Source organism: Lepidochelys olivacea (assembly GCF_965140295.1).
Source record: "Lepidochelys olivacea isolate rLepOli2 genome assembly, chromosome: 3".
NCBI classification, from domain to species: domain Eukaryota; kingdom Metazoa; phylum Chordata; order Testudines; family Cheloniidae; genus Lepidochelys; species Lepidochelys olivacea.
Genome location: NC_140413.1, coordinates 158,299,412 through 158,311,071, shown reverse-complemented (window position 1 = coordinate 158,311,071; position 11,660 = coordinate 158,299,412). Strand labels below are relative to the sequence as shown.

General features: G+C 46.5%; 1 long non-coding RNA gene across 1 annotated transcript; it reads right to left on the bottom strand.

Annotated features, from left to right (window-relative positions):
* Window positions 1–286: 286 nt before the first annotated feature.
* LOC311518917 lies at window positions 287–6,350 on the bottom strand. The gene is made up of 3 exons (XR_014711141.1): window positions 6,253–6,350; window positions 1,406–1,446; window positions 287–851 (listed from the first exon to the last, which is right to left on the bottom strand). It is a non-coding gene; the product is annotated as an uncharacterized lncRNA (long non-coding RNA).
* Window positions 6,351–11,660: the final 5,310 nt, after the last annotated feature.

The window sequence follows — 11,660 nt, the reverse complement described above, 5'->3', positions numbered from 1 at the left end:
CTGTCCAGCCCGCCTTGCCACTCAGACAAGCTGGACTTCTGTGATGAAAGGTTATTAAAACCAAAAATCGCCACACATTAGGTTACTCCCAGCCCCAAAAGGCCAAGTCCAGGGATGTTCTGGATCTTACACCAAAAACAAACACCAATAGCCAACCCTTTAGTAAACTAACTGAAGATTTATTAGCTAAGAAAAAGAAATGGGGGTTATTGAGAGGTTAAAGCAGGTGAAATACATAACAGGTGAGTCAGAGGTTAAGTTCAAATGATAGCAGTGATGTGGTATCTACTAGTTTCCCATAAGTCTTTCAGGGTTGCCCAAAATAGCTTGGGGGACCTCTGTCTTGTATCTGGAATGCCTCCCGACAGCATCCAAATAGATCAGAGCTGCAGAATCATTCCCAGCGTTCCTTCTTATAGTTGAAAACAGTCTGGCAAGCTTTTCCATCAGAGCACAGGTCCCTAGATTTACCATTGTTGAACACATAAAGACCAACGCTTTGAAGTCGACTTGTTTCTTCATTTACATTTCCAAGGCTCCAGTCTCCAATGGATATACATAATGTAAACACAATGTGATAGCCAGAAACAATTCTTCATTGGTTTTCATGCAGCTTTACACATCAAGTCAATTCACATTTAAACACTAACATACATTTCAATCGAAGACTAATTAAGTACAGGATACAGACAGATGGAAACAATACAATCAACCTCTTGATTTCTATCAGCATAAGTGAATTGTTCTGAATACATATTGATACACTTAACCCTTCTTTGGTATTCATACACAAGTGAATTGCCCTATTGTCATGATCTGAGCTGGTTTGTCTGTGTCACACAGCTGGTAACCTGTTTAGACAACATCAGAACAAAATAAAGGCATTAACCTTCCTTCAAAATACCAAGACAGTACTTTTCTTGTCCATTAGTCTATGTTATAGCAAACCCCATTCAACTATTATGAGTCAAATCCTTGGTCCACAGGGAGCTTGAGTGGCTAGGATGGGTAGGGGGACTCTCTGTGGGACATATTTTTTGGGGGGGAAGGAATCTTTCCCCCAGCCTGCTCTGCAGACACTACTTCAGCATCGGGGCTCCATTACCTGGGACCAGTGCATTTCCCTTCCATAAGGAGGAAAAGGACCAGTATAATAGTGGTTCTGTATGGGGAGATTTTGGCAAACCAGTAAAGTACCTGAAACCACTATTGCTTATTGCTTAAAGTAGTCAAGTCAGCAGGCCATAAATTGGCCATGCAGTGGCCTTAGCATAACCAAGGCGGGTGGGGAGGGGATTTGGGGTGCCACAGACCAGGCAGCTTGACCCCACGTCCTTCCCGCTAAGAATGTTGAAATTGCAGATATATGTATTTTAGGAAAACAGGAAGCTTGTCTATAACATACCCTGAGGAATGTGTCTGTCAGGGTCCCAACGCATGGACACTCTGAAAAAAAACAACAACCCATATCTGGTTAATTGATGATCATAAGGAAATCTCTTGCTTGACCTTTAAAAATTGCTTCCTAAGCAAGTTTTCTTTAAGGGATATGTCATTGTATTACTAATGTGGGGGGAAAAGTTTGAGGTAGTGGAACTTCTCAGAAGGGGCTCTTCATGGACTCTCCCTCTGGCTGCATCTTGTGTTCCCCACCAGCAGACAGGCTGCCACTGTGCCACGGGAAAGCCACGCTCAGCTTCGGTAATTATCGAGGGTTGGGGGTGTTTTACTAACCTGTTGCGGACATGTGTAAGTGCTTGAGACTAAGTAAAGTTTAGCTTTAAGTGAAAGCACTCTTGTGTTGTTCTGTCTGTGCCAGCCATCTATCGGTCGGACGACCATGTCTCCCCTGATTTATTTCCTGACACCACCTCGCACAGAGTAAAAGTTACCAAGAGCTTTGGATTGAAAGAACCCCAGGTAACATCCACTGGCCCTGTCCTCACTCTCCCCAAAACAATCCCTTTCTCCTGGGATGCAGGGTTCTCCTGCAGAGCAAACTTCATGTATGATTGCTATTTGTATTACAATAGCACCCAGAGGCTAGGTGAGGGATCAGGGTCCCGTTGAGCTAGGCACTAGGCACTTATATATCTAGTAAGAGCCAGTCCCTCCCCCAAAGACCTTACAGTTTAAATAGACCAGACAGACAAAGGAAGAATTCTTAACCCTATCTTATCAGATCACAGGCAGTCTGTGACAGAACTTGGAAATCATTACCTAGGCTCTTGTTCAGTGCCTTATCCACAAAAAGCCAGCCTTCCTTAATTCTTCTGAATCCTCCTACTTCCTTCCTGCAGTGGGTCTGGTGGTTAAGGGCTCTCCATGCCCTCAGAAGAGTAGGCTTGACTGGACATTTGCTATGTAGGGGGTATCCATTCAAGGAATGGGGATAATCAGAATAGCTAGATTAGCTCGACTTTGGGGTTAAAAGTCAAACTCAGACCTATTGAAAAGACAGGGACATAACCATTCCAGTGGGAGAAACTTCAACACTTAGGCTATGTCTATGCTACAGCATATGTCGGCAGAACTTATATCGCTCAGGGGTGTGAATCCCCCCCCGCCCGCCAAGTGTCCGAATCGCTCAGGGGTGTGAATCCGCTCCCCCCGCCCGCCAAGTGTCCGACAGAAGGGCCAATGTGGACTGCGCTATATTGGCAGGCGAGCTTCTCCCACTGACATAGCTTCTGCCGCTCACATCGGTGGTTTTATTATGCCAACGGGAGAGCTCTCCTGTCAGCATAGAGTGTCTTCGCTAGACACGCTGCAGCAGCACCACAACATGTGTATGTGTAGACATGACCTTAGTCTACAAAGACTTCACACCCCTCTACTGTATGCCGAATGCTGAATGCCTCCACTGCTGAATGCCTCCACTGTAGAGCTAGCTATATTCACTGTAGAACTGTAGAACTACAGGCCAAATCTTGCAGCCCTGAGTCAGTCCGGAGTTCACCAGGAGTTTTACCTGAATCAGGATGGCAGGATTTGACCTTAAAAAAACATTTTCATGCTGTGCTTCTGAGCCATGAAAATATTTTAACAGGGGAAATCATTTAACTGACATTTAAGATGGTTGCTTTGGATGAAACTGTGAAATGAATCAGAGGCAGTTAGGGAGCCCACAGCAAGAGGCCCGAAATAAACAAACATGAGATTAAACAGCTCTGCACTAGGCTATAGAAGATGAAAATGGAATTTTGGAAGGAAAGCAGAGGTTGGGTAAGATGATATTTAACAGCTGGCAGTGAGCACGGAGAAGTGGTGATCATTCGTCTTCATTAAGGATAATAGTCACTTAGCACTTCAATGCCACTTTTCATCCATGGATCTCAAGGCACTTTACAAAGAACAGTGATGCCAGGTCTACACTACAGACCTATATCAGTATTACTACGTCTCTCAGGGTATGAAAAATCTATACCCCGAGCAACGCAGTTATACCAACCTAACCCCCCATATAGACAGCACTATGTCGATGGGAGAGCTGCTTCTGTTGACATAGCTACTGCCTTTCAGGGAGATGGATTAACTGTGCCAATGAGGTAAGCTCTTTCCCACTGGCATAGGAACATCTTCCCTTAAGCGCTACAGCAGTGCAACTGCATCAATGCAGCTATGTGGATGCAGTGAATACGTATAGACCTGCCCTTTGTATCATCACACCCACTTTACAGGTGGGAAAATGGAGGCAAGGAGAGATGAAGGCCAACAGTTTCAGAACTGGCCACTGCTTTTCGGTGCCTCTGTTTTTGGGTGCCCAGATTGTGATAGCAGATTTTCAGAAGTCCTTGGCCCCCAAAGCTTCCACTGACTTCATGCAGAGTTGTGCCAGCTCAGAACATATGAAAATGAGGGTCAAGGTGTCTCAAGTTGGGCACTCAAAATGAGTGGCCATTTGTGAAACGTTGGCCTACATGACATGCCCAGGGTCCTTACTGCACTTAAGAAAAACCACAAATGGGGACCATGAAAGGAGGTGTGTAACTCATTAGTAAAATGTCAGACTTTCAAGTATCCAGGACAATCACAGATGTTAAGATTAATTAGCTAATTTGCCCCTCTTGAAGTGATCATGTCCATCACATGAGAAAACAATAAGGAAAGTGTCTTATGGTGAAAATGCTAGAAGAGTCTCCAGTTTTTGTTTTAAGTTTGTATTGTGATAGCAGGTGGGAACCCCTGTTAAGGTTGCATTGACTTTTGCACTTAAAGCATCTGTTCAACCTCTGTTTTATAAAGACATGTTCTTGGTTCTGTTTTGAAACATACCTACAGTTTCAGGGTACAGCAGGAGAAAGTAACAGCATGAGTCAAAACTGATTTAGTTAAATCAGCACAAACACCTCTGTAGACACTCCTTTTTCGGTTTTAGTTAGGCTTAGCTGGTTTAGTTTACATTGACTAGGAACGGTTTTAAACTCAAGCAAAATAAGCCACTGTGAAATCAAAATAGCAGCTACTCAGGGGTTTGCACCAGCTTCATTAATTGGCTTAAAAAGCAATCTAGTTAAACTGGTGCAACTTCTGTATTTAGACAGAGTCTGAGAAATAGTATGACATTTAATCCAAAGGAATTCCACTGATTAACATGGAGAAGTAGGTGAACTTCAGTTAGAGGAAACAAATATTAAAATCAAAGGCCAGATTGTTATTTTATAAAAGTGAAAATGTCCCAGACGTAAACAAAACACGATAGCTCAGATTTCCTACCATTCCTAACATCAGTTCAGCTCCACCCCCAGTGGTACCAATGGGCCCAATTCAGTAAGATACTTTAGCATATGCCAGGTTTCAGAGTAACAGCCGTGTTAGTCTGTATTCGCAAAAAGAAAAGGAGTACTTGTGGCACCTTAGAGACTAACCAATTTATCTGATGAAGTGAGCTGTAGCTCACGAAAGCTTATGCTCTAATAAATTGGTTAGTCTCTAAGGTGCCACAAGTCCTCCTTTTCTTTTAGCATATGCATAACTTCAACCATTAAAGTCAATAGGGCAACTCTTATGCTTAAAGTTATGCACATGCTTAAGGACCTTGCTGAACTGGGTCAATGATGGGAGCCCTAACCTGGACAAGACATGTCACTTGGAACCTGCTACTTTAAAGAGGTGAGACACAGGAAAATTGGATACTACTATAAACGCACTTCTAATGCTTATTGGTGTATCTGCGGGAGAACCTTCAGATGAGGTTTCTTTGAGAAATCTTGGTGAGATCTAGTGCACCAGACAAAAGCAGCGAGGTTAGAAGAGAGATGTAGCACTGAATTAGGCACGTCTGACTAGCATATCAGAATCTGGCAAATGGAATGCAATTTCGAAACAATAGCTTTAAATAGTGCCAGGAATTTTGCAAGAGACATTTTACAGATAAGCTCCCCATAAAGGGGAGCAGTCAATGAATTTCACATATGTTTGATAAAATACACCTCAGAGACAGTCATGAAAGGTAACAGACTGCAAAGCAGTAATGTGTATAACAAGAGGTTCTGCCGCAGATGGAAATCCATACACAGAAGGTCTCTGCCCCCTAGTGTGTGTTCTAAGCATCTCTTATAGGATACAAAGGGCCAGATGCAGAGACTACATCTACACAGCAACTGGGAGGTTGCTTCCTAGTGCCAGCAGACAGACACACACTAATTTGAGCGGAGCTAGCGTGCAAAAAATAGCAAGGTGACCACAGCAGTATGGGCTCTGTGACAGGTTGGATCACAGAAACCCCCTTGGGGCTGCAAACTGATGTGTTGAGACTACCCCTGAGCCCGCTTTCCCTGCCAGCTTGGGAGTTCAGTGCCCTACCTGGTTTGAGCCAGACCCGCTAGTCTGCTGCAAACCCAGACCCAGGTCTGAACCATGTCCCCCAACAGCTGAAGGCCTAAACTGAAAGCAACTTAAGAAGTGTTCCTGTCTTTAACACTCGGATGCCCAATTCCCAATGGGGTCCAAACCCCAAATAAATCCGTTTTACCCTGTATAAAGCTTATACGGGGTAAAGTCGTAAATTGTTCACCCTTTATAACACTGATAGAGAGATATGCACAGCTGTTTCCTGCCACCCCCCAGGTATTAATGCATACTCTGGGTTAAATAATAAGTAAAAAGTGATTTTATTAAATACAGAAAGTATGATTTAAGTGGTTCCAAGTAGTAACAGACAGAACAAAGTGAATTACCAAGCAAAATAAAACAAAACATGCAAGTCAATGCCTAGTACAGTAATAAAACTGAATACAGATAAAACCTCACCCTCAGAGATGTTTCAATAAGCTTCTAACACAGACGGGATGCCTTCCTAGTCTGGGCACAATCCTTTCCTCTGGTACAGCCCTTGTTCCAGCTCAGTTGGTAGCTAGGAGATTTCTCATGATTGCAGCCCCCTTTTATAGCTTTGGCACAAGGCAGGAATCTTTTGTCTCTCTAGGTCCCACCCCCCTCCCCCTTCTATATGGAAAAGCACCAGGATTTAAGATGGATTTCAGTACTAGGTGACATGGTCACATGTCCTGTGAGAGCCCAAGCCTTCATTCCCCCCAGCCTGACTCACAGGAAGGCCTGCAAGCAAACAGAGCCATCCACAGTCAATTTTCCTGGTTAATGGGAGCCACCAAGATTCCAAACCACCATTAATGGCCCACACTTTGCATAATTACAATAGCCCCTCAGAGTTATATTTCATATTTCTAGTTTCAGATACAAGAATGATACATACATACAAATAGGATGACCACACTCAGTAGATTATAAGCTTTGTAATGATACCTTACAAGAGACCTTTTGCATGAAGCATATTACTGTTACATTATATTCACACTCATTAGCATTTTTCATAAAATCATATAGAGTGCAATGTCACAGGCTCACTGCTTGAGTATATACCCAGGGCGTTGGGCAGGATTGCGTGTGTGGGATTTGGAGGATTCCATTTCCATTTCCAGGATTGCCCTCCCAGCTGCTATGTAGGCGTTCCCCAGAGACATGAATACTAATGGATAACTTGAGTTTCTAGGTCCAGACACTCCACTCCATTTCTGTGCACGGAGGGCACTGTGACCAGGCAGATCCTACCTGAGAAGGATGGATCCCATCCATATCATTCCTAAGAACTTTTTTTTGTATAAAGTGTATATTTTTAAAACTTTTACTTTCTTTTATCCCAAGGTTGATGCTGCTCCCATTAAAGACAATGGGAGTTTTGCCATTGATTTCAGTTGGAGCAAGCTTAGGCCCAAAATCCTGCTTGCCCTACTCATGTGCACAATCCTGTCAGCTTCACTGGAACTAAGGTACACAGGATTTGTCCTTCAATCAGCAAAGCCAAGAGGAATCCCAGAGCTTCAGAGGGATAATACTGATTTTCCAGTCTATGACATTCACCTCTGAAGGAGTCATGTGATTTCTGACCAACATTCAGACACGCCGCTAACTGCTTAATGTCCTACTAATGAACAAAATCTTCAAGAATTTACGGAAAGTCTTGCTGTGGGCATTTAAAAACAAAAAATTCTCTCTCAGCCAATAGTTCCCATGAGTGAGCCTTTGATTCTTAGAATCAAAACAGCTGATGGGAATCAAAACAGTTCTGGGAAGGGCAAAAGTAACTTGACAACTCCATTTCGCATGCTGTGATTTAAAGGATAGAAATGATCTAGTTGAAGTATTCTTAGCTTTGTTACTAACACTTTACATTAGTAAAACTGAGGGCAAGACACTCTCCTGTGCCCAGATCAACTCAATGCAGAGAGCAGGGTGGGCAGTCAGGGTGTAGATCAGAGGTGGGTAAACTATGGCCCGCGGGCCACATCCGGCCCGCGGGACCGTCCTGCCCAGCCCTTGAGCTCCCGGCCGGGGAGGCTAGCCCCTGACTTCTCCCCTGCTGTCTCCCCTTCCCCGCAGCCTCAGTGTGCCATGCCGCCAACGCTCTGGCCCGCTGCTACTGCCGGGCAGCACGGAAGTGTGGCTGGCTCTGGCTGAGTGGCGGGGCTACAAGCTCCTGCTGCTCTGAGCGGCATGGTAAGGGGGCAGGGGGTTGGATAAGGAGCAGGGGGTCCCGGGGGCAGTCAGGGGACAGGAAGCGGTTAGATGGGGCAGAGGTTCTGTAGTGGGGCAATCAGGGGACAGGAAGCAGGGGGTGTTAGATAGGCGTGGGAGTCCTAGGGGGAGTCTGTCGGGGGCGGGGGTGTGGATAGGGTCTGGATAGTCAGGGGATGGGGAACGGGGTGGGGGGGGTTGGATAGGCATGGGAGTCCCCGGGGGGCTGTCAGGGGGCAGAGGTGTGGATAGGTTGAGGGAGCAGTCAGGGGACAGGGAGTAGGGGGGGTTGGATAGGAGGTGGGTCCCAGGGGGGTGGTTAGGGGCGGGGGGTCCTGGGAGGGGGCCATCAGGGGACAAGGAGTAGGCGGGGGTTGGATGGGTCAGGGATTCTGAGGGGAGCAGTCAGGGGACGGGCAGTGGGAGGGGGCAGATAGGAGGCGGGGGGCAGGCTGTTTGGGGAGGCACAGCCTTCCCTACCTGGCCCTCCATACAGTTTCACAACACCGATGTGGCCCTCGGGCCAAAAAGTTTGCCCACCCCTGGTGTACATGGTATTGCCTTGATGGCTCTTATTTGAATGAGAACCACTGAAATGAGTACAGTGCCCCAAACAGCTTGCATTCCATTGTGTGAAACTAGAGTGTCTAGCACAGTGGTTCTCAAACTCTTTTACTGGTGACCCCTTTCACATAGCAAGCCTCTGAGTGCGACCCCCCCTTATAAATTAAAAATTTAATTAAAAAATTTTAAAAAAATTAAATTATAGTTAAAAATTATAAATTATATTTTCTATATATTTAACACCATTATAAATGTCGGAGGCAAAGCGGGGCTGGGATGGAGGTTGACAGCTCATGACCTCCCATGTAATAACCTTGTGACCACCTGAGGGGTCCCGACCCCCAGTTTGAAAACCCCTGATCTAGCAGAACTGACCTGTGAGGATCATTTAAAGGAACTTGGTATGTGAACTGTAGCCTGGCTAAAGTAGACACGTGAATGTTTATAAGTATCCAAAGGGCATAAAAACCAAGGAGAGGAGCCTTAGGCCAGACTATACCTCCCAGATTGTCTCAGATTCCATATTGGTAAGTGAGGCTTATTCACCTTTGCAAAATACTTTGATATCCTTTGGTGGAAGAAGCTCATGAGTGATAAGTGTTAATTAATGTGATATTGCATTATCAACTCCATGTTTCAGAGTAGCAGCCGTGTTAGTCTGTATTCGCAAAAAGAAAAGGAGTACTTGTGGCACCTTAGAGACTAACCAATTTATTTGAGCATAAGCTTTTGTGAGCTACAGCTCATTTCATCTGAATGCATCCGATGAAGTGAGCTGTAGCTCACGAAAGCTTATGCTCAAATAAATTGGTTAGTCTCTAAGGTGCCACAAATCCTCCTGTTCTTTTTGCAACTCCATGTTGTCTGTTTTCCAATCCATTCTTGCGGTCCTCATGTCTAAGAACCTTCTATAGCAATAGTTATTTATCTTAATCCTGAATATACTTGCCCTCAAACAAAAAGACACACACAAAGGACCTAACAAACTTCTCTGCACTCTGTTTAGTGGCCTCTATTCTCACCTCTGCAGGAATACCCAGCTAAGAGGAGTGGGAATTAGTGGGGAAGTAGGGTTTTCTCCCCAAGCCCCTTCAGAAGAGGCATAGGGCTCTGCCCCCAAACACTGAAATCTCAGAGGATTCATAGTGAACAAGGAGTTTATATAGGTGTAACCCTTCTGCCCGTCAGAGTTGGCAGCAACAAGGGCCGGGTTCAATATCTAGGGGTTCCATTCCAATAACACAATGCAAACCGGCTCGAGCCCCCACCCAGTGACTTGGGACAAATATATACCACCCCCGCTGGGCGCCTCCAAGAGGCAATACTTCCCCTCTCGCAAGCACATAGTCTGAGTGTAGCAAAAGTCTTTTAATAACAGAGAGAAACAATGTGGCATTATGTTGGGGAAACACCACCAACAGGATTCATAACACAACCCATGAGCAAAAACAACCCCACCCCAGGCAAATTGGGGCATGCCCTTTTCCCTTTGGTTCTTGAGTCCAGCAACCCCAAATCACCCAAAGTCCCAAAAGTCCAATGCCCCAAAAATCTCTGTCCCTGGTCAGGGCAGCCCCAGAGTTCGAAAGTTTATCGGCGGAGCTTTACCTCCCAACCTGGGTGGAAATGGGACGGGGGTAAGAGGCACCTTACGTGATCTGAAGCTGACCGCCCCATAGCGGCGCTCCGCTCCGCCAGCCGCCCCACAAAACTCCTTCGCTCAGCTGCACTCCGCTCCACCAGCCGCCCCACGAACTCCTTCGCTCAGCTGCGCTCTGCTCCGCCAGCCGCCCCACGAACTCCTTCACTCAGCTCCACGGCCCACAAGCAGCTCCTGCCATCCACACACTGTTCCGCGTCGAACTGCTTCACCAGCCATCCCGCAACCTGCTCCACAATATATCTTCAGGCTCCCCCACTACTTAACACAACACTCAGTGATTTCAGCTCTTAGGTGAATTCAGCTTATAGTAGGGGAGCCCCAGTGCTGGTGCACTGTCAGCCCAAAGTGAGCTCAGCAGCCTATAACTAGACTTCTAATGAAACCAAAATTAGCTCTGATATTCCACAGTGGAGAGAGGAGGAAGTGCAATCAGCATGTAAGGCCCTCACCAAGGGGCCCATGCCACCAAGTATTAATACTTGTCCCCAGCCTCTCTCCATTCACACAGTTTTGGAACCCATGACCCTTGCCTAGCGAGTGCTACTTAGTGAATGGTGAATCCCTCCATCATAACAAAAGGCCACGTACAGTTCCAAGCACAGTTCCCATAATCAGGGTAATAACAATTTATTCTTCCTGCCCCAATAACAGAGACACTGGGGATCCCACAGCAGCCAAAGTGACCATTTGGGCAGCTATGGTCTCATTCTAGGCGTGGTGGGTGTGCCTATGCAAATGAGATCAGCCCCTGAAGTTCTTTTCCACAACTTGCCACACCTCACCACCAGATGTCAGGGTGGAGCTCATCCTGACACTGCTTACATCGGGATGAGCTTTGCCTCCCTACTGTTGACTGGCCTCTCCACCTCACTGAAACCACTGTTCATGGTTCCAGGATTTCCTCAACCACCTGGTGCCTCAGGAAGTCTCTTGGGTGGGCAGGGTCCACAGCATGTAGGGAAAACAGCATAAATTACCACAGACCATCTGCAGCAGTTTGTATAGCTGTGGTCCTCATGTCTGGGCAGAGTGTGAGAATCCAGTGAGAGTTGCAGGCCATCCCTTTCCCTTCCAACCTGGGGAGCCCAGGTCCTCATGGAAGGGCTTTTCCTTCTGTACCGATGTGGTACTTGCCTTTCCTGCACTCCAAAGGGTGGATCAGCAGGCACATTCTTCCCGGTGCTGAGCCGCTGCCAGTCTGGGGTTCTGTCCGCTGGCCCCTGCCAGCCGGGATCCTGGCCCCCGGCCCTGCTCAGCCAGCTGCCGGCCCGGGGTTCCGTCCATCCAGGCCAGCACTGGGCTGAGCGGGGCCGGCGGCCGGGACTCCGGCTGGCAGCAGAGTTCCACTAAAAATCAGCTCGCGTGCCAACTTTGCCTCAGGTTGCTGACCCCTGGTGTA